The following is a 27,846-nucleotide window of genomic DNA, read 5'->3' as shown; positions in this document are numbered from 1 at the left end:
ATTGTACGTGAACACACACATACATATTAAGATGTGTGAAATTTTGCAAAGACAAGCATCTCATTTAATGGAAAATTGACAGATTATATAGTAGTACATTTTTTTGCAAAAATTATCATTAGGACAACAACATAATTCTCTACAAATTATATTTTTACTCCGAATCAAAATTCACAACACTTTTATGATTTTTTAGGGATTCAATTCGATAGAAGAGTAAAATTTTGAAATTTCACCTCCACATTTGGCCCAAAAGTGTAGCCCATATTCATGCATTCATCCAAGAGCATAGGAGGTCGTTAAAAACATCAAAGGATACAAAGGTCCTAATTGAAAAAGGAAAGAGGTATAAAAATCTCAAGGTGGTGGGATTTCTCTAGTTGTGGGATAGGATTTACATATTGAACAACTCAATGATTTGTTGAGCAAAATTGTTGTGGGGAAATTCACAAGTTGTTGCATCAACGCGATTAACTTAAACCAATGGATGCAGGCGGTGCAATCACCAATGCTAGGATATGTTCCTATTACCCATATCCTCTTGATGGGTTAGAAATGGAGAGGATGTGTGGAGGGTTTAAGTGGGTCTTTAATTCTCGGATCGTGGGTTTGCTAAGACTTAAACCTTGGAACTCACTATTTGATGGAAGGAAAAATGTATATTCTATCTCCCTATCTTGGGTGATGCTACCTAACCTTCCTATTGAGTTATACATTGATTTAGGACTTAAGGTGATTGAGAATTCCATTAGAATGTTTATTGAACGTACAATGGCTACACGGAAAATAACACTCACTTAATGCCCTACATCTCGATGGATTTAGATGAAAAGCAAGGTTTATTTGAATCACTTACCATCATATATGGGGACAAGTCCTTCATATAACTTATTCATCATGTAATCTTGTCTTTCTAGTGCACTTGGTGCCATCCAGTAAGATGCCTTATCTGCTTGTGTAGGTTTCCGTAGTTCACAATCATGGAAATTATTGTTTTTGGAAACATTGTGTATTCATAATTTTTTAGGTGTCCAACATTTCAAGTGGACACTCCACCCATCATCATCATTGTATTCCTTGATGATGGGTGGAGTGTCCACCTGAAATGTTGGGCACCTCAAAAATTATGAATACACAGTATTTCAAAAAGAAATAATCACTAAGACACCTTATGGAAAAATGTGATAGATTGTTTATTAAAAGTGTTTATGTAGATAATGAGATACTCGTTTACAATGCTTTGATGAGTCAGATGTTGAATCTAAATAATTTGACTACACGGGAAGTGGGTTTAATCCCAGCTCCCCTCACTTAAGGTTGTGCCATCAATTTGGCATTGTTTTGGGAGTTAGGTAGGTCCCACATCAAATCATTGGCTTATTCCCTCCCACTTGTGGAGGAGTACAAACCTATGAATGAAATTACAATGTCAAAGGGGAGGAAGATCATAGTGGATGATATATCCTTCGCATTGTACCAGGGATCATTGATATGGGACACAAAAGGAGTCAATTGAAGGTTTGGACTTCTCAACATTGTAGGGGGTGAGGATGGAGGGGCTTTGGCAACATGCTACTCTTGTGTGTGATTCAATGGGTAAGCTCAATTCTAATTTTATCCTTGATCTTCCTAATTCTTCATTGGTCAAGGAGTCTCTTCACTCTCAAAACTTGAATCCCATCTCCCCAAGAGAAGAGTCTCATGTTCCATTAGCTCCAATTAGAAACCTTCCACATATAGTGGTTCTTTATAAGGATTCTAACCCCACATTGACTAGTTCAAATACCCAATCCATTCCATACCTTCTTAGTTCCTCCACTTCCTCCAATGGTAGAAATCCCTACCTTGTTCATCCCACTTGTCTTTTGAGGCTTCTAAAGGATTTTGTTTCGATCTCCCTAAGGCTTGAGGCCCTTTGAAGCTTAACAACAAGTCCTCTATCATAATTGTGTAGCAAAAGGCCTCTCAGGAGATAAACCAAGGCCTTTAATATTTCCCTTCAAGTGTCCTTAGATCCAAGCATACCCCTAATAAATAATCAGTCTTTTCGCTTGGTTGGAACTTACTAAAACCAATTTAGACTTGTCGTTGTGTGTATTGATGGTAAGTGATTTGTTGTCTTGATGAGGTGGTACTAGTTGGCTCTTTGCACGAACAACGTTTAAATATCTAAAAGAAGTTTCAAATATCCACTCCACGACATAATAACAAGTGGAAAGAGTTTCCAATGGGGAAAGGTTCAATAGAAGGCCTTTAAGGAGTTAAAGAAGAAAATCAGTGATGCATAGGTTATTGCAGTACCAAAATTGTATCCCTTTGAATTGGAAATGTATGTGAGTGGGTATGATATGTGCAAGAAGGAAGGTATATATGCTACCATTATGAAGTATTTCTTGGAGCAATTCTCAACTATCGTATCTATGATAAGGAGCTCTATGCCCTGGTACAAGTTGTCAAAAAGTGGAAGCACTATCTAATGGGAAAGGATACAATAATCCACATAGATAATAGGCTACTATAGTACTTGCAGGCCCAGACTAAGTTACAACAAACCAAATGTTACAAGTGGATGGGTTTTTTTACAGTAGTTTCATTCTGTGATAAAGTACAAGAATGGTAGTGCAAACAAGTTGGTTGACATGCTTACAAGCACAACCACATCAAAGATCATAGTTTTAGGAACTCTGATGCACATGGATCCTTTCACCCATGATGCATACAAAAATTCATATACAAAGGATGAGGACTTGAAGGAGATGTCTCAGTAATTGTAGAACCAAAGTCATGCAAACAATGGAGATAACAAAATTGAATATTATCTCCAGAAAGGGTTACTCTACAGGTTGTACAAGTTACATGTTCCTAATGTTGTGCAACTATAGCTAAACCTCCAAGGTTGTAGAGCATTTTGGTGCAAGGAAGACAATGGCCAACTTGTAGAGTTTTGTGTATTGGCCCATGAAAGAGTATGTAGTTAGGCTCATAGGAGGATATATGATTTGTTGTATGAACAATCCTAGTAATTGGAAACAGGGTCTATACCATCCCTTACCTATACCTAGTTATCCTTGGGAAATAATTTCCATGGACTTCATGGGAGATCTACCAACAACCATGAAGAGACATGACCATGTGTTCATGGTAGTTGATAGGTTCATGAAGATGTGCATTCTCATGCCCTATAAAAATACCATTTGTGGGTAAGAAGCAACAAGCTTGTCATATGGACAAGTCTAGGTGGTTTTATGGATACCAAGGAGCGTCATATCAGAGAGAGACACTAGATTTTTGAGTGCATTTTGAAATACCTTGTGGTAGAATATGGACACAAATTTGAAGAGGTCTACAACATTCCTTCCATGGATAGATGTGCAAAAAAAATTAGTAAAAAAATACTTTTGTGCAACTTTTGAGGGGTTATAACCAGAAGCACATGAAGATTTGGGACAAAAATCTAGTAATACATAGCACAGTTATAATAGAGTAGTCCACACTTTTACTGGTAAGTCCCCATTTGAAACTTGTTTTGGATATTTTCCACCTTCACCTTTTGATATTACTTATGGAAATCAAGGAGGAGGGAAGTAGAATTTCACATGCGATGTTTTAAGGGAAAAAAAAATTGTTGAGAAGATCAGGAAAATCCATTTGCAAGTATAGGAAACACTGAAGGAGTCACAAGAAAAGTACAAGGCCAATCATGATCAACATAGAATAGGGACGTTATTCAAGGTGGGAGACAGAGTATGGTTACAATTGAACAAGGATGGGATACATGGTACTAGTAAGAAAATCAAGGGTCTATAACATGGTCTTTTCGAGATAGTAGAAAATATTGGAGATAATGCTTATAGATTCAATCTACCCGCATACATGCACATTTACTTGGTGTTGAATATGGACAGTCTGGAACTATTTGATCCTTCCATGTTGATCAGAAAGATGAACAAGTGCTACCTTCTACATCATATTTAGCACTAGATTCTCAAGTAGAGTTGACATATGATACAATCTTATAGAAGATGTAAACAAATACAAGGCATGGGAAACATGACCTTTGGTATATTGGGTTGAAAGGACAACTTCCAAGCAATGATAAATGGTATTTTATGGAGAAGGTAGAGAAAACAATTCCTCACCTCACTCTGCAAAAATATTTTGGGGACCAAAAGCCTCCAAAATGGGGAGGTATGATTAAGCTTGGATGATTATATTATTTTCCATCCATCTCAATGCTTTAAGGGTGGAAAAATAAAATAAAACAACTTATAAGAGTAGTTTTAGCAACAAGACCCAGTTTGAAGAAATGTGTTTTGAAGCCTTTATGTCTATCTTAAGGCCTTAAATGATGTTTTTTTGGTGGAAAAACTTTATCGCACAAGACTTATACCCCCAACAATATTCTGCACTCAAGTACCTTTCCAAATGTATAAACTTTATACCAATAAGAGTTCAAACATGAAACTTATGCCTCTTGGAAGTTGACCTATTGTGATTGACCACCATAATTGAATAGGATTTTGTGTCAGTCACCATTACTCATGGAAAGGGGGCTAGTAATATGGGTCCTATGAAGAAGAATATAGAAGGGTCAATTTTTAACTCCTATTGAGGCTTGAATGTGTCAAATTTAACCCTTATGTTGCTATTGAGTTATGTTATAACCGAGCCACTAGGAGGAAAAGGGATTCAATTTTATTCTAGTGCATTTTGTCAATAATAGAGCAGAGTAGATGAAAGTGGATAGGGAGAGGGAAGAAAAAAGAGGATTTATGTTATGTAGTATTCCACAAGCCACAAGTATCACTATTTTTTATTTGCACTATTTCCATTTGGACAAAGAGAGAGAAAAGAAGCTTCACCTTCTAGTTGGGTTTTCATTTGAAGGGATTTTCAAGGTCATATCTTGGTGGTATTGTGGTTCGTGAGTGATTGTTTTATCTAATATATTTTTTTTGCTTTCATATATTGCATGCATTAGAAGAAAATAGTGACTTAATTGATCCATGAATCTAAGGAAAATTAATAATCGTAGTACATATTTCATATTTATGTGTATTTTATCAGATATGTTGTGATGAATTGTCTAGTCGAATATCCATGACAGTTTAGAGGTCATGGATCGACTTGGATCAAGTAGAAATTGGGCCTACATGGAACAAAAACATCAACAAAGATAATGAATTACGAAATCAATTTGATCACTTTCTGGCACATCATGGTTTGTTACAGAGAATTGATCAAACCTAGAAAGTGCATCTTGCGTCAATATTGGTGGGTGGAAACTAGGTGTCCATTTTAAATATAATCCATATTGGAATAATGAGGAGGGTTTTCAAGCTCTTATGAAGGAAAATTATCTAGATTACCATCATAAATTAGAGGTCCTTGTATGTGCTCAATTTTTATTTGGTCTCAAAAGAATTAAGGAGAAGTGTCTGGATGGGCACATTAAAAAATGAGGTAGAGATCTCATACTCTTAGTGAGATGGAGCTGGAGCTAACAAATATTTATGAAATACCTATCTCAGGAACTATATTGTAGGATATTTTTGGATCATATGCATTGTATGGAGCAACACATATTGAAATTACTCCTAGACTAGGAGAAGGAGTGAAGACTCAAAAGTCGAGAACTATGGCTTGGGACATGGTATCAAAATACAGAACACTTTCAAAACCTTGTGAACCACTGCAAGAACTACAATACTATTTGGGATATGTTTTATGAGGTAGGCATAAGGTCAAGGAGTTCAATGGTTTTTCTAGGATTGGATTTAAACAACTTGGGATAAGTATTCAAGGTGCTAGAGCGTGCAAATATTGGAAATATGTTCTTGAATCTAGCCCTCTTCTCAACGCTAGTTAAGGATAGTGAGAATAATGATTTGTTTCAACTTGTGATAAAAAAAACAAACTTCTTGGAATTCACTATTTGTAAAAGGAATAAAGTCTTAGGGTGAATGATTAGACCATTGAAATGTTGCTAATTTTGTTTAGATTGTGGGGGAGGATCTACTTCAATTCATGGAGTAGGTTCGCCTTTCTAGGCATATGCTTGGTAATTTCCACTCTATGTTCATCACCCTAATCATGAAGGCTGATTGTCCCAACAAATTTAGTGATTTCGTACTAGTCTCTTTCTGAAACAATTTATATAAAATTATTTCCAAGGTGATTGTTGTGAGAATAAAACCATTAGTCTCAAAGGTTATTTCACTAGAGCAATTTGGTTTTCTTAAAGGTATCTTAATTCATGAATCAATTGGATTGAATCAACAAAAATCCTATAATAGTCCTTGTTAGCCCTCGAATATGTCCATTTTTCCATCATACAAAACCATTATCATAATCCAAATTCGGACACTTTTACACTCATTTCACACCATAATTCCATCACTTATCGCCAATTCATATCCTACACTTCATGGTTGATTATCATTAGTTTTCTTAGATTTTCTGTGATGAGATATGATTTATTCATGATTTAATAATGAAGTTTTTTTCTAAGTTCATTTGCCACAGGGTTCCATTGCCAAAATTCTTCACAAGCCTGTAGGTGAAAATATCCAATTTGGAGCCTCGACATCTCGACACGCTTCCAGGAAAAAACAAGGAAGGTTATTGTCCAAAATGATGTTATAAAACCATATAATGAGTTGGATTGCACCTAGGTTGAACATGTGGGTCTCTAGAAGAAAATCAACAAATCTACTAAAAAATCCTCACAGTTTTGAAACTACCATGTTTGACCTCGATTTGTGTGCAACTAGAGGTGAATCTAAAAAATATGAGAAAATATGTTTTTAACAATATAAAAAATTATCTATAAATGAAACCGTTTCTAAAGATTCATTTTGGTTGAAAATTGACATGCGAGTCTTTAAGGAAGTTTCATATAAAAACATTGTTTTTCCAGAACCAGAGAATCTTGCAAAGAGAGCCAAACAACCAACTTATGGCACACTTTCCATGGAGATGAAGTTGAAAGTGACAAATATAAGAGATATTTTTGTTTAAAATATGACAAATTAGGTTCCCTCCTAACCATTTTCCTAAATTCACCATTGTTAGGAAGATATGGTAATATCTTTGAGGCAAATTTGTTAAAAATGTGCAATTTTCCAGAATTAAGGAAAATGACAAATTCACCCTATAAATTTTATAAATGGCTTAGCCATGGCCCGTGTGACTAAGGGAATGATAGAAAATAAGAAATTATTTTTTTAATATGCTTTTGGCTTTGCCTCAGAAGGACCAGCAATGATGTATGCATATGAATTTCTATTTTGAACTTTAATACAATTCTAATTCCTCAATTTGTTATAAGTATTAATGTGTTGGTTATTTTTAAAAGAGTATTGCGTTAATTTAAACTTACTCCGACAGTGGCAAGAGCTCACCACCACTTGGAAGAAAGTTTTGTAAGCATCACAAGATAGAGGTAGCATGTTTGATTTAGATCTAGGTGTAGGGATATTATTTTGAAAGAATTTGTTAATTAGATCTCATAATTCTAATTCTGTACTTAAGACTCTACTTTGTTTTTCTTGAAATTAAATATACATATCATCTTCAACTCATTGCAAGCTAATGAATGGTGTTTATCAATGATTTTATTACATGAATAATCCCTTCGTTATAGGTTTACGATTGCAATACTCAAAGCTGCTTCTTAATTGGATAAACAAGAGATTGATAACTCTATTTCTTTTAAATATGAATTAAAATCGATTTTGTACCTTACTGATTCACTATAATTTCTTCTAACATTGTGTTTTGGCAATCAAGTATTTGAAATAAATGCAACGAGACCATTAAATCATTGCTTGGAGTTGCAGTTTTGATTGGAGATGCATTATAATTGTAATTAGCTATTGATAGAATTGTTGGTTAATTGAGCTTATGTTTGAATGATTTCTTGAGTTTGATTAAAGTATAAGGATAAAATAATTTATTATTTTGTAGTCTTTTGTCTGAAAGCATGTTAATTAGAATCTTGATTTTCATAGTTTCTTTTGAAGCAATTGCAGAGTGATGTTAGAGGTTAGTTTTGAATTCTTGTTGGCTTTCATCCTAAGACATAGACTTAGTGATTAGAATCGGTCTTGTTTGGATTGTTTATTTTCCTTAAGTTTACAATCGCTTGAATTAGAATTAGTTTTTTTAATATCAAAATTATAATAATATTGATATTGAATGATAATTAGTTTTGTTTTATTTCATACTTCTAAACTTTATTGTTTGAATTGCAATTAAGTTTTACTTGCATTGAGATTAAGTTTGACTAATTTACTTTAATTAGATTGAGATTAAAATTGTTTATTTGCATTTTGTACTTAAGTCGGAAATAGGAATTTGATGTTAATTTAGGATAGATTCTCTGATCTTGCATTATGTGTGCTTGTGCCTCTAAGTGTTACAACCTTGGATAGATAACTTAATGTTGGAATTATAACTCATATAATTTCCACAACTTTTTTGGTGTCATCATCGGGGAGGTGCAAAAGGGATTAGAGCATAGTTTCTTTTAGATGTTTTTGATGTGGCCTTAGTTGCAGGGAAACTAGAGGGCAGAGATTACAGTAAGGCATGAGTGAAGAGCCATGCATCTGCTTTGGTTTTGGGTCACTTCAAATTCTAGTTGTCCAAGTAAGAGAGGATTTCAAGTTTGGTAATTTTTTATTACAATTAACAGTTTTTAATTCATTTAGATTAAAATTTCAACCTCTTTAAAGAAAAATTATTTTTGGGGTGTTGTAAGAACCCTTTGTACTAATTCATGTTGTGAGACATGGATCATCAACCAACAACAAAAATTCAAGAATGATTGAGAGCTTGAAGAATGTCCCTCGAGGTACTTTCTCAAATCCTAACAGTAGCTGGGATGTTTACCTCTCAGGAAGAGTTCATCCTGATCACATTTAGGAAATTATCTATTTCTCCATAGCCAGAAAAGGATTTGGAAGTCTCCCTTGATTTCTCTTGTCTATTTGTTATAGACATTTTTGTGCCTTACAGCATAGAGCATGAAATGTCAATAATCTGAGGGATCCAAAGTCCCTAAACATGTTGTTCCTACCCCTAGAGGAACAAGGTCAGCAAACCACAGCACTTCAGATCAGTTCTCCACTGAAAAACACTCAAAAACAGGTCAATTTTGGATCAAAGCAGCTACCCCACTGAGCATCTGCGCTGAATGTCAACTGCTCCATGGTGTACCTGCGCTGAATGTCAACTCCATCAAAGGCTACCTGCGCTGAGCGAGTTTGGACATGTGGAGGAATCTTTCCTCAATGTGTCAGTGCCCAGGAAGCTTCCAAATTGACACTTGGATCAGAAGATTCGCCTAATGATGAGTAAAGAGGTTCTAAAACTCCAAGTGGAAGGTAGAATCTCCGAGTGGACTCAAGAACTAAAGAACAACTGGGGTTGAAGAGGACAACAGTCACACATCAAGCTGACTTATCTTCACTCCAAAACTCTATATAAGGATCTCATCCCATGGGATCTGGAGGCCGGAATTTTGTGCAAAGAATTGCTGTTGGTTTACAGTTGAGAGTATTGGGTGATTGCTTGAGGGAGGTGAAGAGGAGATTTCTTTCCGTCGGGAAGGTGATGCTGGATTGGACCTCTTATGGTTGTATCACCGCCTGAACCTTACTTTCTTCCATTAATAAAGCATTTGAGGTTCTTCTATTCGCATGTGTTTCAATGATGTGTTGTCTTACTTGCGTATTTGATTTATGCTAATCCTTGAATCAATTATGAATGCATGCTTCTTGTAGTTTCCTTTTCTCGTCTTGTTTGCAGGATCTTGTGTAGCTGGGCCCGTGAGAAGACAAGGAGCTGGGAGCAAGTGGCAAAGAGAGAAGATTGGATCGACCATTTGCGCAAGACATCGGTGAGTGGATCTCTTCCTTTCCTCTTTTGCATGTCATAAAGAAGTAATCTTAGATAGCTTTGCTTTGACTGTTGCTAAGGAACTATCACCCTTAGAGTGGGATAGGGTCATTCTGTGTTGGATACTTTTCCCCACAATAGACTGGCGACTCCGGTGGGGATCGTGTCTTGTTGGTAGCTTGTGTTTCTTGCTATTCATTTCCTAAACAAAGGGAGTACCGAATCGAACTGCATTCGAATCTTTCGAAGGCAAAGTAGAGGGCAGCTACTCTAGCTCAGTTCTGGGCATGTTTATGATTTGAAGAGCTGATCCACAAGGACTCTTATTAGCTCTTTGTGATAGTGTTCATCTTCCTTTAATCATCCTCTAGTGTATACTTGACTGATAGCCTCTGATTTGGCCAAAAACCGTTGATTTTTGAGCAATCTGTGACCCGGAACCAAAGAGAGACGAGAGTTTTCTCTTCAGTGCAGCTGCACTGAAGGCTAACTGCGCTGCAACGCAGGTCCCGAAGGGGCTACCTGCGTTGAATGTCAAACTGACAGTGTCCTACCTGCGCTGAACCAGTTTTGCATTGTGCAACTGGGGTTCCCTGCTTTCTGTTGCCCAGTTTTCAGTATTGTTTTTGCAGCCTGTTGTCAACCTGTATACCCATCTGAAACTATCTTTCTTTGCCATCATTCCGCCTCAGTTGTGTGAAGAAACCATGATTTTTCTTATTGTATTTCTTACTTTCATTCACAGTTTCCCATAGCGAAAGTGAACTAGTCTTGCTGTGGCCTCCTAGATCTAGACCTGTGATAAAGTGTCTTTGTGATTCTGAGAGCTAGTTTATTGCTGTTCATAGCCTACTTGAGCATTTGCTTCCATTATATGGTTCGAATTTCAGTATTTCTTGTGTTGAAACGAGTGAATCTTAAGGTGATCTTTTGATTATTGGACAAAAACTTGTTTGCTTTTCGCTTGAAATTGAATTCGAAATCATACAACAACTTTCTTTTTGTAATACATCAACATTAAGGAAGAAGAAAAGAAATACTTGCATTGTGCATGTGCATTTTGACAGTTTGCATGTCGACTTAGGAAAAGTGCATCAGTGTGTGCTCTATGATCTGTTTGAAAAGATGATGTCTTTCTTTTCCCTCAGTAGTTAAGATTTTCATAAGTTGAAAGAATTGAAAAAGCTTGCTTATCATTCTTAGACTGCATTTAGGAGTTATATCATACATCACGTGGTGATCCATAAAGGCAAACTGCTAAGCAAGATCAACCTAAAACGAACTGAATTTACATAACAACGCTTTGAAACATAACGAAACACAGTAGAGGTCTAGGTAGAGACGTGTTCCGGCGTCGCTAAACATAGTGACTGTCGATCTCTACGAAGGTGGGTGATTCCTCCTAAGGGACGATAGCACTAATACGGACTTGTGCTCCCGCGTACCGTCGCGTATATTGGGAGACCCCTATAGGAACAAAGCCTTTATCCATAGGAAGCCGTGTCGGCCGCCCTACTGATCGCGATGCAGTGAACACAGCATTCACGAAGATCGACCACTCGTACCGTAAAACGTATTATGTCGATGAGTTGCTGGAAAACATTAGGGTCGCCAACCTTGTCAAGATCGTCGACAACACTAAAAGCATTCGACGGTAGGACATATACCCCTTACGGTATTCTAAGTAACTTGAAGGTTGAACTAGGTGGAAAAACAGTAGAGATTGATGTTGAAGTCATAGATGGAAATCTGGATTACAACATCCTACTGGGAAGACCATGGATTTATGCCATGGCAGCTGTCGTGTCGACTTATTTTAGGAAGATCGCATTCCCGTTTGAAGGAGGGATTACGGTCGTCGACCAACAGAACTTCCTCCTTAATGGTTCACAAGTTACGGGAAGCATTCCCATGATCCATGAGAACGACCATTCAATCCAAGATATCGGAGTAGGCCTGTTGAAGGACCCCACGATGATGGGGACTTTCTCGCTACCGAATCCTATGTACATAGGAAATGTACCATTGGTAGCAACCTGCAACATGATATCTTCCATGAAAGTCGCAGAAGACAAAGTCATCATGGATCGTGCAATGGTATTGCACCCGAGCCCAATCGAAATATTGTAGCAATCAATGTTTCAGGCATGGGAGGCGAGCCCAAATCAACGCTCGTCAAGCGTTTGGGTAGACAGGTCAGGAGAATGTGGTACCCCTTTGGATCCTTGGTCACGAGTGCATGCAAGTGACGAAGGAATCCTGCAGTCAATGTTGATTGAGGGGGCACCATGGGATGATAACCACCATCGTTCCCTTCCTCAGGAAGATACTCAAGGCGACCTATATCACCCTTCAGTATTTGAATTCCTAACAAATACTGTAAATACGGTGGATTCCGAGAGAAACCTATCCAATATAGAAGAGACTATAGCCATAAATATCTTGACCAAAATAGACATTGTAGAGAATATTTATGTCGGCAAAGGTTGTTCCCCTTCAGAACAAGAAATATATAAAGCTCTTTTCCGCGAATTTAGAGATGTCTTTGCTTGGTCGTATGATGAAATGCCAGGCATTGACTCGAGTATCGTTGAACATGAAATTAAGATGTATCCTGATGTCAAACCAGTAAGACAACGGCTTCGGCAGGTGCACCCCAAGAAAGCCGCTGCCATTAAGGCAGAAGTTGAAAAACTCCTCCATGCTGGTTTCGTCTATCCGGTTCCTCTGACCGATTGGGTATCGAATATTGTCCCCGTGATGAAAAAACAGGGAACAATACGAGTGTGCGTCGACTATAGGGATGTGAATCAAGCTTGTCCAAAGGACAACTACCCTACACCCTTCATCGACCAGATAATTGATGAATGCGCCGGATGTGAAATCTTTTCTTTTATGGACAGATTTTCCGGGTATAATCAAATTAATATCCGCCCACAGGACCAGTCAAAGACTGCATTTATTTGTCCGTGGGGCACGTTCGCTTATTGAAAATTACCCTTTGGTTTAAAGAACGCAGGAGCGACGTTTCAGAGAGCAATGAATTATGCTTTCCATGACATCAAGAACATCGTTCAACCTTATCTCGACAATCTTCCGGCTCATTCGCAAAAGTGGACTGATCATCCGCAACTTTTAAGAGCGATATTTCTACGTTGCCGACACTACAAGATAAGACTCAATCCACACAAATGTGTGTTTTGCGTCGGTTCTGGTCGTTTACTTGGCTTTATAGTCTCCAAGGATGGGATTCGTCTCGACCCTTGCAAGGTGCAGGCAATCATTAATTTGCCTCCACCTTCGAACTTGCTTCAGATTCAGAAACTCCAAGGGAAAGCAAACTTTCTAAGGAGGTTCATTCCAAATTACGCAGAACTTGCTAAAGGTTATACCCGTCTCTTGAAAAAGGATGTACCTTTCGTCTGGGACCAGGTTGCGCAAGCTTCCTTTGATGCTCTGAAAGAAGCGCTAGTAAAGGCATCATTAATGTACACCCCAGACTATCAGAGAGACTTTAACCTGTATCTGGCTGCAGCAGATACGACCATTGCAATGGTTTTAGTTCAAGAAGTCGACGGAATTGAACACCCTATATATTATTTAAGTAAAAACTTAAATGATACAGAAAGTAAATATTCTCATGCTGAAAAGCTAGCACTTGCTGTTGTTCAAGAGATACAAAGATTTCGGCATTATGTCCTCTTCAGGAAGACCACCGTATTGTCAGATTGCAACCCCATGACTTATATACTGCCGCGACAATTGCTTGGGGGCAAATATTCAAAGTGGATAGCTATCCTTCAAGAGTTTGATCTGGAATTTGTGAAATCCAAATCAAAGAAAGCTTTAGTTTTCGCAGAATTATTATGCGATCTCCCATCATCATCCAACGATGAAACGTCCAAAGAATCAATCGTGGACGAAAGTTTGTTTCTGATATCAGCAAGTGATGAGTGGTATGGAGATATAATAGTTTATCTCCAAACCCAAAAGTTTCGGCCAGACACCTCTCACTCAGAACAAAAACGCATTCGATACCAAGCAAAAGACTACATGATCGTCGGTGATACGCTTTACCGTCGTGGTGTCGATACGGTTCTGAGAAGGTGCCTCACCCATGAGGAGGCCGAAAAAGCCCTGAATGAATGTCATTCAGGCACCTATGGGGGGCATCAATTTGGATATGCTACAACACAAAGAATCTTACGAGCATGATACTTCTGGCCAACTATGTTCAAAGATTGCATAACCGCAGTTAGAAGTTGCCATGCATGTCATATTTTTGATAGCAAAACCAGAAGACCCCCCGCTCCTTTACAGCCAATAATAGCTGTGGGGCCTTTCGCCAAGTGGGGCATCGATTTCATGCAATGTAACCCCACCTCGACCGGGGGGCATGGGTATGTTATAGTCGCAGTTGACTATTTTACCAAATGGGCCGAGGCGATGCCTACATTGGATAACACTGGTGAAACATCAGCCCTATTCTTTTTTAATCATGTAGTCGCCAGATTCGGTGTGCCACAAGCCATAGTAATAGATCATGGATTGCATTTCCGCAATCACATGATGGTTGAATTAACTGCCAAACTAGGATTGTCTCATGACAGCTCTACCCCGTACTATCCACAAGCTAACGGACAAGTTGAAGCAATCAACAAGGTCCTGAAGCGCATGTTGCAAAGGATGGTGGGGGTTCACAAAAGAAGATGGCATTTGATCCTGTACTTGGCTTTGTGGGCCTACCGAACATCGGTAAGGAATGCCACTGGGTTCACACTGTTTCAACTGGTGTATGGCCTGGAGGCAATCCTACCAATCCAGTGTGAAATTTCGTCCCTTAAACTCGCAATTGATCTCCTCCCCGGAACTTCGGAAGAAGAGGCTCGTTTCTTGGAATTAATCCAGTTGGATGAAACCCGTCGTGATGCCGCTTTGGCTAACGAAGCCCATAAGAAACAAGTCAAGGCGCAGTTCGACAAAAATGTCAAACCTCGTGTCTTCTCCGAAGGTGATTTGGTCTTGCTTTATGACCAAGAATCCGACAAATTGGGAGCTGGGAAATTTAAGTCCTTATGGATGGGCCCTTATATTGTTAAGAGTGTATTAGCAAAAGGAGCCTACGAGTTGGTAGATTATGACGTGATTCCACTGGCGCAACCCCGCAACGCGTTGTACCTTAAGCGTTACTATGCCTAATAGTAACCTGTATGCTTTTGTTACATTTTTGTTTTCGCTAGAGCGTTTGTTTTGGTTTAAGTAATCCGCCTCTTTTACACTTATTGCAGATGTCAAATCCATTGGAACCGTGGGTTGGATATGCCGACGGAGCAAGTCGTAGTTCGAGGAACCTATCCTCTGCAGCATGGGCCATTTTTGACCTGAGCGGCGAGTTAGTGAGTTTCAGGGGGGTATGTATTGGTCAATCAACGAATAACATCGCTGAGTATAGCGCGTTGATAGAGCTCCTCTCTGATGCCATCACCCATGGCATACGCTGGCTAGTCGTCAGGTTAGACTCACAGCTCGTGGTACTACAACTCAATGGTACCTACTCTGTCGGAAATCCAGCTATTTATCGCAAGTTCCTAAGAGTTAAAATCTTGGAAAGACAGTTTGATTTTATCCAATATCAACACATTTCCAGAAACTTAAACACATTAACCGACTCATTAGCAAACTATATGTTAGATAGACATTTGCAAAATTGATAAAAAGAGAAGCATCGTCGATGTTTCATACATGGATCACATAAAAAACTGGAATAAACCCCGAAAATCAAAAATATATATAACTGTTTACGGTTTACATGTAATGTTCTGTAACCAAGACAAAATCGGTCATATGACCCCAAAACTCAAAAACGGCTGGGGGGCACCCTAGCCTAGTGATGCTCATGATAACATGCCACGGCCTGTGCAATCATGCGCAGAAGACGAGTCCATCGTCTGGGAACACCAGCAGTATGTCGCTGCAATCGTAGAGGCAACTCGTCGATCCGTACATCCGGAATCCCAAGGGTAAGACCCTCGACCTGTTCCTGCACAGCTGCAAGAGTCTCGGCCAAGTCAAGGTCATGGAGAATAGCTCTCCTAGGAGCCTCCCCTACTGGGGCAGCGGCCAGGGCTCTCGGACGAACTGCTGGACGGACAGGACCAACATCTGCATGCACACATGAGTTTGATTAGAGTCTAGATAGAATAAAGCACAAGGACATTATAAATAAAGAAGCAGTAAACAGTGATAAGGTCAAGATTTTATCAAGATCGCCCCACTGCTCACCATCCGGTAGCACCAAATCCGGATCACCTCGGAAATCCATACCAATATATGGATACTCGGAAAAGGCCATATCCTGCCGCTCGAACCACCTAAAGAAGGTGTCAGTAAAGGTAATATGAGATTGACCTGCATGTCTGGACATGTGGTCAACCCACCTCTACATGCGTGGCTCAGTGGGAGAAGGCAAGTCGAGTGCAATGTACTGAGGTTGCATCAGTGGTATCTTCTCCAAAGCGAAGGCAGTCAGAACTGAACCAAAACCAAAATTCTTCAGCTTCCCGTCCTTTACTTTGGTCAACTGGCTTTTCATCTGAACCAGTACTGCATCACACCAGTTAAAAACTTTCGGCTGAAGACACTCCAGGGCATGCTGCACATAAGACCTGTTGGCAACATGAGGGGATGCACTACCGGCCATCCTGCAAATCGTGTACAGAACAGACCTGAGAGACCTGTCAGTGATCTCACGGATAGTAACCTTGCCGTCTCTGCTCGGCTGGGATCCTTCCCTACAATACTGACGGACATAGTCTCTCACGGAATCACTCCCTCGGGCCGAACCGAACAAGGAAATGGGGGCACCCCGCCTTGACAACCCAGTCAAGAAGTAAATGTCCACTATGGTCAAGGGGATGGACTTGCCCCTAATCTGGAACACTTGGTTAACAGGATCCCAAGCATCAAGCAGGTACTGCAGTAAAAGTATCTGTGCCCTCATGCTAGAAATGCGGAAGAATTTTAGCAAGCCACAGTTCCGCAGCGCGTTCACCGTGACAGGATCATGGAGGGCAATCATGTCCTCCTCTTCATGCTCTCGTTCTCGCCATGTAAGAGTCATTCTGCTCCAATAAACTCTGCAAAACAAACAAGAGGAGGAGTAAGATCCCTGACTTGGTGAGCAAATGGAAAAATTTCCATGAAAAATTGTGCAACAAAGAAGCTTTTCTACACCCAACACAGGTAGAGAAGGGTCCCACCTGCGTTGAGGGACAAAATGCCCTTAAACAGCTTGAACCCCAATGCAGGTTTTGAATGAGGCACCTGCGCTGATGGCAGAGCGCCCTAATGAAACCCCAGGGGCTCATGGGGGCAAGAAAACAGGCACAAAACTGGAAAATGAAACCATGAAAAGAGAGAGCTAGGGTTTAGCTCCTACCTGGTCCAAACGGCGCTGAGAATCGTCCACAGAATCTCCCGAAATCAGCTGGTGAAAAATCAAGAGGAAGAGGCACCTCCAAAGCTCCAACAAGCCAAATGCAAATGAAATGGTAAAATGAGAGGTAAAAACATCTTTTAATTGCTTTTTACGTAGTTCAAAGTGAAATATTAGCATTTTTACCTCATGATATCTGTTTCTAACAAAATTTGTTGTAGCAATTGATGATACAGTACTATCTCTGAAAAAGAAAAAGCTAGTCATGGTAAAATATGAATTTGATCTTATCAAATGAGCAGTTTTGGCAAAGTTCATGCTCGTTAAAAAATAAACGCAAAAACCAAGCAGTTTTAGCAAGAGTTCATGCTCGTTAAAAAATAAATGCACATGTGAGCAAGCTTTCCCCAGAGTTCAAGCTCATCAAGAAAAATGAACCGATAAATAACCATTTGAGACCGTAAAGTCATCAGCCATAAAAGCCTTGGTCGTGTTTGTGCACCATCACCTCCACTTTTCATTTGGCCGATCATTCACATCCACTTGATTGTCTACCTATTTTGAGGAATAGATGCGAAGAGTGATTTCACCTGGCCATCCTTGTAACACTGCCGTGATTGGAAAATTCCAACCTGTACCTGGAATCTGCTGCTATCCCTGTTTATCACTCGTTCCTGAAAATACGAGTCTTCTTTGAGCTCTTTTCACTGACTCGTAAAATATGAAAAGTTTGCCGAGTTTTGGCCTTCCAGCTCGTTAAAAGGACCGGAAGAGCTATCCCTCCTCTAGATTTTAATCTTTTTGGACCTGAGGGATTATTGCACAAAAAGATCGAGCGCTTGTCTAGTTCGGCTCGATAAAGCTATCGAACATTCATCCCTTCTGTATTGTTTTATACTTTTTCGGACTTAAGGGATTAGATGACGAAAAAGGACCTTTGGAGTTAACTTTATGTACCCTTTTTAGACTCTCTAAAAATGAAAAGGACCGAGTTGTCTTTGTCGCTGGGCTCGTTAAAAATATTGAATAGCGACAAACTTGTCTTTAGACGAGAACGAGTTTCCCTATCGCTAGGCTCGTTAAAACATAGCGATGGGCTTGCCCGAAGGGCAGGTTATAGAACAAGCATATGTTATCCTCCTCAAGCTTGACAAAAATAAAGAGGTACTGGTTAGAAATGACTGGGGAAAAATTGGGAGAACCTCAAAGCTTAAATGGTAGCAAGTTGCTCTTGAACATGACACTTTTGCCTCCGTAAAAACATCGGGTTGGGTTGTTTTCATTCACCGGTCCCTTCACCATGGTCTCGCCATACCATCCACATTTGGGGTAATGCTACCGATCCATCACATCAGTGTCGTTATATGTTCAAGAGATGTCATTCAGAGAGTGTCAACCGGGTCCCATCCACTGCCATACATCATCTTTCATCCTTTCATGACCGCCACACTGAATCATATTTCACAGATCGTTTTCACCATCATCACAATCACTAGCTCCGTTCCGTGTCACTGATGTGGGATTCATTATGGCCCTCCTTTGACAGATCGCTTCTTGTCGACATCAGCTCATTATCCAAGAAGTTGATCTAGGAACACCCCCTCAGTACTTTGAAGCTTGCATGCCTCAATGGCAAGTTTCTCACTTCCGGCGACAGGTATACATTAACGACCTTCGACTGGGAGACTTTGCGTGGTGTTCGACGCCAAATCCTATATTCATGCCACGTGAATTGTGCTGTAGTACCTTGAGGGTCATCATCATTATCGGTGATTCCTCTCGCGCTTGTTAACAGTTTACATTATTGACTGGTAATCAAGCGATGTCTTTCCATGTTCGACTCCAAGAAATTCTCACATGGATCGACCTGTACTTAGAGTGAAGATCGGACAAGTTTGAAGACCCCGGATCTAGTTTCATCCATCCAGGCTGCGATATATATTCAGGAGATAAAGACATAGACAAGTGCAGCAGACAATCATCCTACTAAAAGGATGATAATTTAAGCAGAGAATTATCAGTCTACTATCAGACGATCGTCTGTTTATGTACAAAAAATGTATTTATAAAGCTGAGCATGGGAAATGCCCGCATCAGCTAGATCATGAAAGCAAGTATGAAAAATAATGTATTGTATTGTATTTTGTTACAGGTCACCTCCCGACGATTGAATGAACTTCGGATCCTCCTAATAAAGCATTTCACCCGATAAACGACCTCATACTTTAGGGGGCAACTGTTATAGACATTTTTGTGCCTTACAGCATAGAGCATGAAATGTCAATAATCTGAGGGATCCAAAGTCCCTAAACATGTTGTTCCTACCCCTAGAGGAACAAGGTCAGCAAACCACAGCACTTCAGATCAGTTCTCCACTGAAAAACACTCAAAAACAGGTCAATTTTGGATCAAAGCAGCTGCCCCACTGAGCATCTGCGTTGAATGTCAACTGCTCCATGGTGTACCTGCGCTGAATGTCAACTCCATCAAAGGCTACCTGCGTTGAGCGAGTTTGGACATGTGGAGGAATCTTTCCTCAATGTGTCAGTGCCCAGGAAGCTTCCAAATTGACACTTGGATCAGAAGATTCGCCTAATGATGAGTAAAGAGGTTCTAAAACTCCAAGTGGAAGGTAGAATCTCCGAGTGGACTCAAGAACTAAAGAACAACTGGGGTTGAAGAGGACAACAGTCACACATCAAGCTGACTTATCTTCACTCCAAAACTCTATATAAGGATCTCATCCCATGAGATCTGGAGGCCGAAATTTTGTGCAAAGAATTGTTGTTGGTTTACAGTTGAGAGTATTGGGTGATTGCTTGAGGGAGGTGAAGAGGAGATTTCTTTCCGTCGGGAAGGTGATGCTGGATTGGACCTCTTATGGTTGTATCACCGCCTGAACCTTACTTTCTTCCATTAATAAAGCATTTGAGGTTCTTCTATTCGCATGTGTTTCAATGATGTGTTGTCTTACTTGCGTATTTGATTTATGCTAATCCTTGAATCAATTATGAATGCATGCTTCTTGTAGTTTCCTTTTCTCGTCTTGTTTGCAGGATCTTGTGTAGCTGGGCCCATGAGAAGACAAGGAGCTGGGAGCAAGCGGCAAAGAGAGAAGATTGGATCGACCATTTGCGCAAGACATCGGTGAGTGGATCTCTTCCTTTCCTCTTTTGCATGTCATAAAGAAGTAATCTTAGATAGCTTTGCTTTGACTGTTGCTAAGGAACTATCACCCTTAGAGTGGGATAGGGTCATTCCGTGTTGGATACTTTTCCCCACAACACTATTCACCAAGGAGATTGAGAAATTGTGTACCAAATATGATGGGGAGCATCTAGTTGAACGTGAGATCAAAGAAATTTCACCATGCCCAATGGCAAGCCTTGTATGTATTCCAAAGACCAATTACCCAAGTTTGTCTAGCATGACTGAGGAGGACTTTCAGAGTGGTCCAAATGAAGAAATGGGCCAATACCACCAAGATTACATAGAGCATTGGTTCCAAATCACAATCCAGTCAAAGTACCACTCTCATCTTTAAGTACCCTTTATGTCACATCTTTCAAAGCTCATGATTTTTCATGCTCATGTGTATTCTAAATTTTATATGTTAAATGTGAGCATGAATATATCTTTGTACCTAATCCACACATGGCTTCATTGGAAGTTCTCTTTCACTTGAAGGGGGACATATTTTCTTCAGTATAGTAGGAAATTTAGTATTGTAAATAAATAAATGAAAAAAGTAAAGAGAAAAATAAGTCCTTTTGTGAAAACCATCTTGTCTGGTGCAACTAGATGGGGACTTTGCTCAAAAACCAAGTAACTGGCAGGGAAAGTTTACAATAAAGCTTGTAAATTTTTATGAGTTCTTAAAATCACGTATCTTTCAATTCATTATTTCTTTTACTTGTGTTGGTTGATGCGGGATCCCTTAAGGCCCACCTGCCAACAAGCCTTGTCCCATCGACATTAACAAATTATATGGGACCAAGGTTAGGGTTAGATAAGGTACCTAGGAAAATGCATACCTTAATGGAAAGTATCATTGTCATCTAATAAGGAAATACATCAATGTTTCTTGGTGGATGAATTCTGCATTCCATTTGACTTTGACAAATCCATTCATGGCTTGTAGAATGTACCTAGTGCCTTGATTCCCATTGAATTCAAAGGTGGGATATCTCGCATGCTTAACGACATCCTCAATGGTTGCTAATCCAATTATTCTTGCTTATGTTCGACATAGATACCATTTATTCACATATGCAACATTGCATATGGGTGTGTAGCGGTTGAAGACTATATGGTTTTGAGATATCAACATAGGTTTGTAGTAGTTTGGATTTTTGTGTCAGCATTCCCATTGTCATTTGTAGAAACAGTCACATTTCCTTAGTTGTTTTGGGACATACAACTCCTCAAGCATGGTGTACAAGGGGACCATCAGGTCATCCTTCATCCTTTAGCATTATCCAATAAATCAGGACAACAGTCACATCAGCTCTAGCCATTCCATCGTCCACTTCATCTTGCAACACCAGGCACATCAACGAAAAAGGTAAAACTTGAGATAAATTTGGCTTATGATTCTCAAATTCATTAGAAGGATAGATAAGCTTAATGATTCACCACTTCTCATTCCATGCATTTCATCTTTAATAAACGATTATCCTTCTATTTCCTTTCATTCATTATGCATATACTCATATTACAAGACCATGTTAAAAGCAAAAGCCTTATGGTGTATTAATAAAGGCATTCTCTATAGTGTCTTCTCCAAGCATTCTATTCATAGGATTAATTCATTACAACCATGAAATGATAAAGGAAACCACCTATAGGCATTGGTCTTACGAAGACAGAGTATGCAAGCACCCACTCACCATCTCTATCACCACCTCATTTCATCCATCATCTCTCCCTTGTCCATTCATTTCTTGTCCTCAATTTGTATTGCTCTGAAATCAGTGTGACATATTAGATATGAATAGTGCTTCTCCACAAGAACCAACACCTCCAAGTATTCAAGAAGTGTTTCCCCATAAGAACCAACACCTCCAAATATTCAAGCAATGTTCTCCCATCAGAACCAACATCTACAAAACAATGTTAAGAATATGTAAATGAGAAAGATATTTGTTTGCATGAGGACATGCAAACCCTTAGGCATAGGGAGATGTTGGCCCTCGAATATGCACATTTTTCCATCATACAAAACCATTATTCATAACCCAAATTCTGGCACTTTTACACTCATTTCACACCATAATTCCATCACTTGTCGCCAATTCATATCCTACACTTCACGGTTGATTATCATTAGTTTTCTTATATTTTATATAATTAGAGATTATGAGAAAATTTATTTTGGCGTAAATCACATGATAGTACATTTATCAATGCGTTTCAAACCAACGAGTGTGGTTCATCGTCAGGACAAGTTGAAGAATCAGATCATGGCTACATCTTAAATAGGGAGAGCAGAATTTCCAATGGCTAGGTTTGACTGAAAAATGGCTATATTAGACTGGACAGGGAAAACAACTATAATTGACCCAAAAACGGCTATATTTGACTGTTTAATTAAAATAATATTATTATGTTAAAAAGAATCTTATTTAAATTTTTATTTTAAGTAAAAAATTAACTAATTATGAGTCAAAAATCTAGGGAATGTGATCAAATTGTTAGCTTGTATTATTATTAATAGAATAGCCTTAATATTATATTAACATAATAGAATTATTCTTATTATTAATGGCTAGGGTAACTATTTAATATAGATTAATTCTTAAAACACTAATAGATTAGTGTGTAAGGATTTAATATTAACTATATTAACTATTGAATATTCTAGTTAATATTAAATCCTTACACACCAATCTATTAGTGTTTTAAGAATTAATTTATATTAAATAGTTACCCTAGCCATTAATAATAAGAATAATTCTATTATGTTAATATAATATTAAGATTATTCTATTAATAATAATACAAGTTAACAATTTTATCACATTCCCTAGATTTTTGACTCATAATTGGTTAATTTTTTACTTAAAATAAAAATTAAAATAAGATTCTTTTTAACATAATAATATTATTTTAATTAAATAGTCAAATATAGCTGTTTCTGGGTCAATTATAGCCGTTTGCCCTGTCCAGTCTAATATAGTCATTTTTCAGTCAAACCTAGCCATTGGAAAGTCTTCTCTCCCTATCTAAGATGTAGCCATGATCTGATTCTTCAACTTGTCCTGACAATGAACCACACTCGTTGGTTCAAAACGCGTTGACAAATGTAGTATCATGTGATTTACACCGAAACATTTTTTCTCATAAACTTGATATGGATCACAGAAGCCTCAATTCAACTATGATTAGAGATGATTTAGTCAAGATTTACTAATGACATTTTTTTCTAAGTTCGTTTCCAAAGTTCTTCACAAGCTTGTAGGTGAAAATATCCAACTTGGAGCTTTGACATCTTGGCATGCTTCTGGTGAAAACCGAGGAAGGTTATCATCCAAAATGATGTTCTAACACCTTTGCATGAGTTGGATTGCACCTAGGTCATACATGTGGGTCTCTAGAAGAAAATTAACAAATATGCTCAAAATTTGCATAATTTTCAAACTACCAAGTTTCACCTCAAATTGTGTGGACCTAGAGGTGAATCTCGAAAATTTGAGAAAATGGGTTTTCTAAAAATATAACAAATTATCTATAAATGAAATTGTTACTCAAGATTAAATTGGGTTGAAAAGTTACATGTGGGTCTTTAAGGAAGTTTCATAAAAAAAAACACTATTTTTCCAGAATTCGAGAATCTTGCAAAAAGGGCCAAACAACCAACTTCAGGCACACTTTCCATGGAGATGGAGTTGAATGCGACAAATCTAAGAGATTTTTTTTGTTGAAAATATGTCAAATTAGGTTCCCTCCAAACCGTTTTCCTAAATTCACCATGGTTAGGAAGATATGCCAATATCTTTGAGGCCAATTTGTTAAAAATATGCAATTTTCCAAAACCAAGGAAAATGACAAATTCACCTTGTAAAATTTATAAATTGTTTAGTCATGACCTGTGTCAAGAAGAGAAGGATAGAATGGAAAAAGGGACTGTTGTAATATGTTTTTGGCATTGCCTTAGAAGGACCAGCAGTGGTGTATGCATATGAATTTCTATTTTGAACTTTAATACAATTCTGATTCTGCACTCAATTTGTTGTAAGTATTAATGTGCTTTTTATTTTTAAAAGAGTATTGCAATAATTTAAACTTGCTCCGGGAGTGGCAAGATCTCACCACCTCCTGGAAGCAAGTTTTGTAAACATCACAAGATAGAGGTAGCATGTTTGATTTAGATCTAGGTGTAGGGATTTTATTTGAAAGCATTTGTTAATTAGATCTCATAATTTTGATTTTGTACTTAAGACTGTAATTTCTTTTTTTTTGAAATTAAATAGACATATCATCTTCAACATGTTGCAAGCTAATGAATGGTGTTGATCAATGATTTTATTGCATGAATAATCCCTTAACTACAAGTTTATGATTGGAATACTCAAAGGCACTTCTTAAATGGATAAACAAGAGATCGATAACTCTATTTCTTTTAAATATGAAATAAAATCGATTTTTTACCTTACTAGTTCACTATAATTTCTTGTAACATTGTGTTTTGGAAATCAATATTGAAAGCAATGAAACGAGGCCATTAAATTGTTGTTTGGAGTTGTAGTTTAGTTTTGAGATGCATTATAATTGTAATTAGTTATTGATAGAATTTTTGGTTAAATGTGCTTATGTTGGAATGATTTATTGAGTTTGATTAAAGTAATCTAAGGATAAAATAATTTCTTATTTTATAGTCTTTTGTCTGAAAGCAGGTTAATTAGAATATTTATTTTCTTAGTCTCTTTTGAAGCAATTAAAGAGTCATGTTAGAGGTTATTTTGAATTATTGTTGGCTTGTATCCTAGGACTTAGACTTAGCGATTAGAATCGGTCTTCATTGGATTGTTTATTTTCCTTATTAGAATCGCTTGAATTAGAATTAGTATTGTTTAAGATTGAAATTAGAATAATCTTGATATTGAATGATAATTAGTTTTGTTTGATTTCATATTTCTAAACTTTATTACTTGAATTGCAGTTAAGTTTTACTTGCATCGAGATTAAGTTTGATTAATTTCCTTTACTTAGATTGATATTAAAATTGTTTATTTGCATTCTATACTTAATTCAGAAATAAGAATTTGATGTTAATTTTAGGTTAGATTCTCTAATCCTACATTACCTATGCTTCCACCTCTAAGTCTTATGACCCTAGATTGATAACTTAATGTTGGAATTATAACTCATATAATTTCCCCAACATTTTTGGCATCGTTGTCAGGGAGGTGCAAAAGGGATTAGAGCATAGTTTCTTTCAAAGGTTTTCGGTGTGGGCTTAGTTGCAGGGAAACTAGAAGGATAAAATATTATCCCTCTTTTATCCTAATAAATATCCATTTTTCTCCCTTTTCATTATAACTTAGAGTCATTCCCATACCATTATGATAGTTTTTCTAAAGGTAAATATAGTTTCCATTTCTCTCTTTTATTTCTTTCGTTCTTAGAATAAGGATTTTTATAGAGATTATTTGCATTGTTATGATTTATGGTGCATGATGTGGTTTTTCTTACTTGGCCTATGAAGTGTGTCCAATCTCTAATTCATCGTGCTAATTTAACCTTCAATCATATTTCTATGTCATTGTGAGGGTTTATCCAACAAGCATACTCTCAGGAACATTTGTGAGGGTTTAGCCACTATGAATATTCTCAAATAGGTTCGCATGAATTCATGTTACCATCTCAAGGATTTTTTTCTTGGTGCGCCTCCATATCCAATTTCATGTGATCACCATAGGTTACAAATAGAGAATTGTCTTCAATCAATTGATAATTTCATAATTACTCTATATGCCTTCAAAATACCCTAAGAATGAAAAAATTTACACCCAACAAATTCCAATGTGGATACACTTCTTTGTGCATTAACAAATATAGGATATTCAATACCTTGATTGAGCGAGAAAAATCAATTTTTTTGTACCATTACATCGGCTGGTTGGCATGATCCAATACAAAATTATATTTTTTTAATTCTTGTCCTATTTGGAAATTGTGTATCTGAACTTAAAGGGGCTCTACCACTCCATTCTTGGAGATGGAAAGCCCCCTATTTTCATATATATACCTATTCACCCTTAGAGTGGGGTAATGATATTTTTATGAATGAAATTGACCATTATATAATAGTTTGTTGAACTCATTATATACATATACATAACTACACATACACACATACCTACACACACACATAAAAAAATAAAATTGAAGCTTATGCACAGAATTGTGGCATAGTGTTGTTCTGGTGATTAGTTAATGCCTTCATAGGCCACAAATTGAGAGGGTGCACTCGAGGCAGGGTAATATTCTAAATTTTGCATGTATATAATATTTTATTGTTTTCTTTGTTGATTTTCGGTCACTGGTTGGCACTATTTAATTTATTTTTTGTATTGTTGATTTTCATGTATATTATGTTTGCTATGGAATTAGAGTGCTACAAAATCAATTTATTCTCAACTAAAGCTTCAAATATAGAGTTGGATGTTATGTTATGGGAATGGTTTCTAGTAACTTTAACATAAGTGGTGCCATTAATCTAGTTGACATTGAGAAGATTGTTAATTATTTTTATCACCATAGATTTATGCCTTAGTTTAGATTTATATTTGAATCACTTTTATTTCCATTGTGTGAAGAGTATATTAGATCGTATGGTAGTTGATTTTGATTAAGGAAAATTCCTTATTTTGTGTGTATTGTACAAAGTGTCTCAGTTCAAATAGAATCTTAAACTAAATTATTGTGTAAACTGAGTTCATCCCATAATAGGAAGACCCACAAAAAGACTATCATTTGTGGTGTTGCTTCCAGGGGGTCACTTAAAGAAGTAGGATTTTTTCCTTATATTAATTGCGTGAGAGATAGAAGACCAAAGAGACTATAGGTAAATGTCTATTACCCCTTGGATGACCTTTGTTTATAGTATCCCACATTATGTCAGTTAGATGCATGTAGAATCAAGAATTATCTTTTGTTGTAGTAGGAGCCACCCACATGACTGACACACTAGCAATGGGGACTAATTTGACACATCATTTTGTCACATCAGCACTAGCCATGCCAACATGACATGATAGGAACTGCAATGCCAACATGCCACTTCATGACAATTTTCATTTAAGTAATATTAATAGGGAAGTCCAATAGAAGTGTTCTAAACTCGCAATACCCGCCACCAAATTCCTTGATAACCGATAGGTTGATACAACATAATTTTTATCCCTCTCTCGGTCTGCTCACTTATTTTGTCTCTACTTGTTCTGCCGGTTGTGATTTCCTCTCTTTTCCTCTTTTCTGTCTCCTTATCCTAACGAGTACTACCT

Source organism: Pinus tabuliformis, chromosome 6 (assembly GCF_031772625.1).
Source record: "Pinus tabuliformis cultivar Carrire ecotype Pingquan chromosome 6, CPIR1, whole genome shotgun sequence".
NCBI lineage: Eukaryota > Viridiplantae > Streptophyta > Pinopsida > Pinales > Pinaceae > Pinus > Pinus tabuliformis.
Note: the sequence above shows the minus strand (reverse complement) of the source record.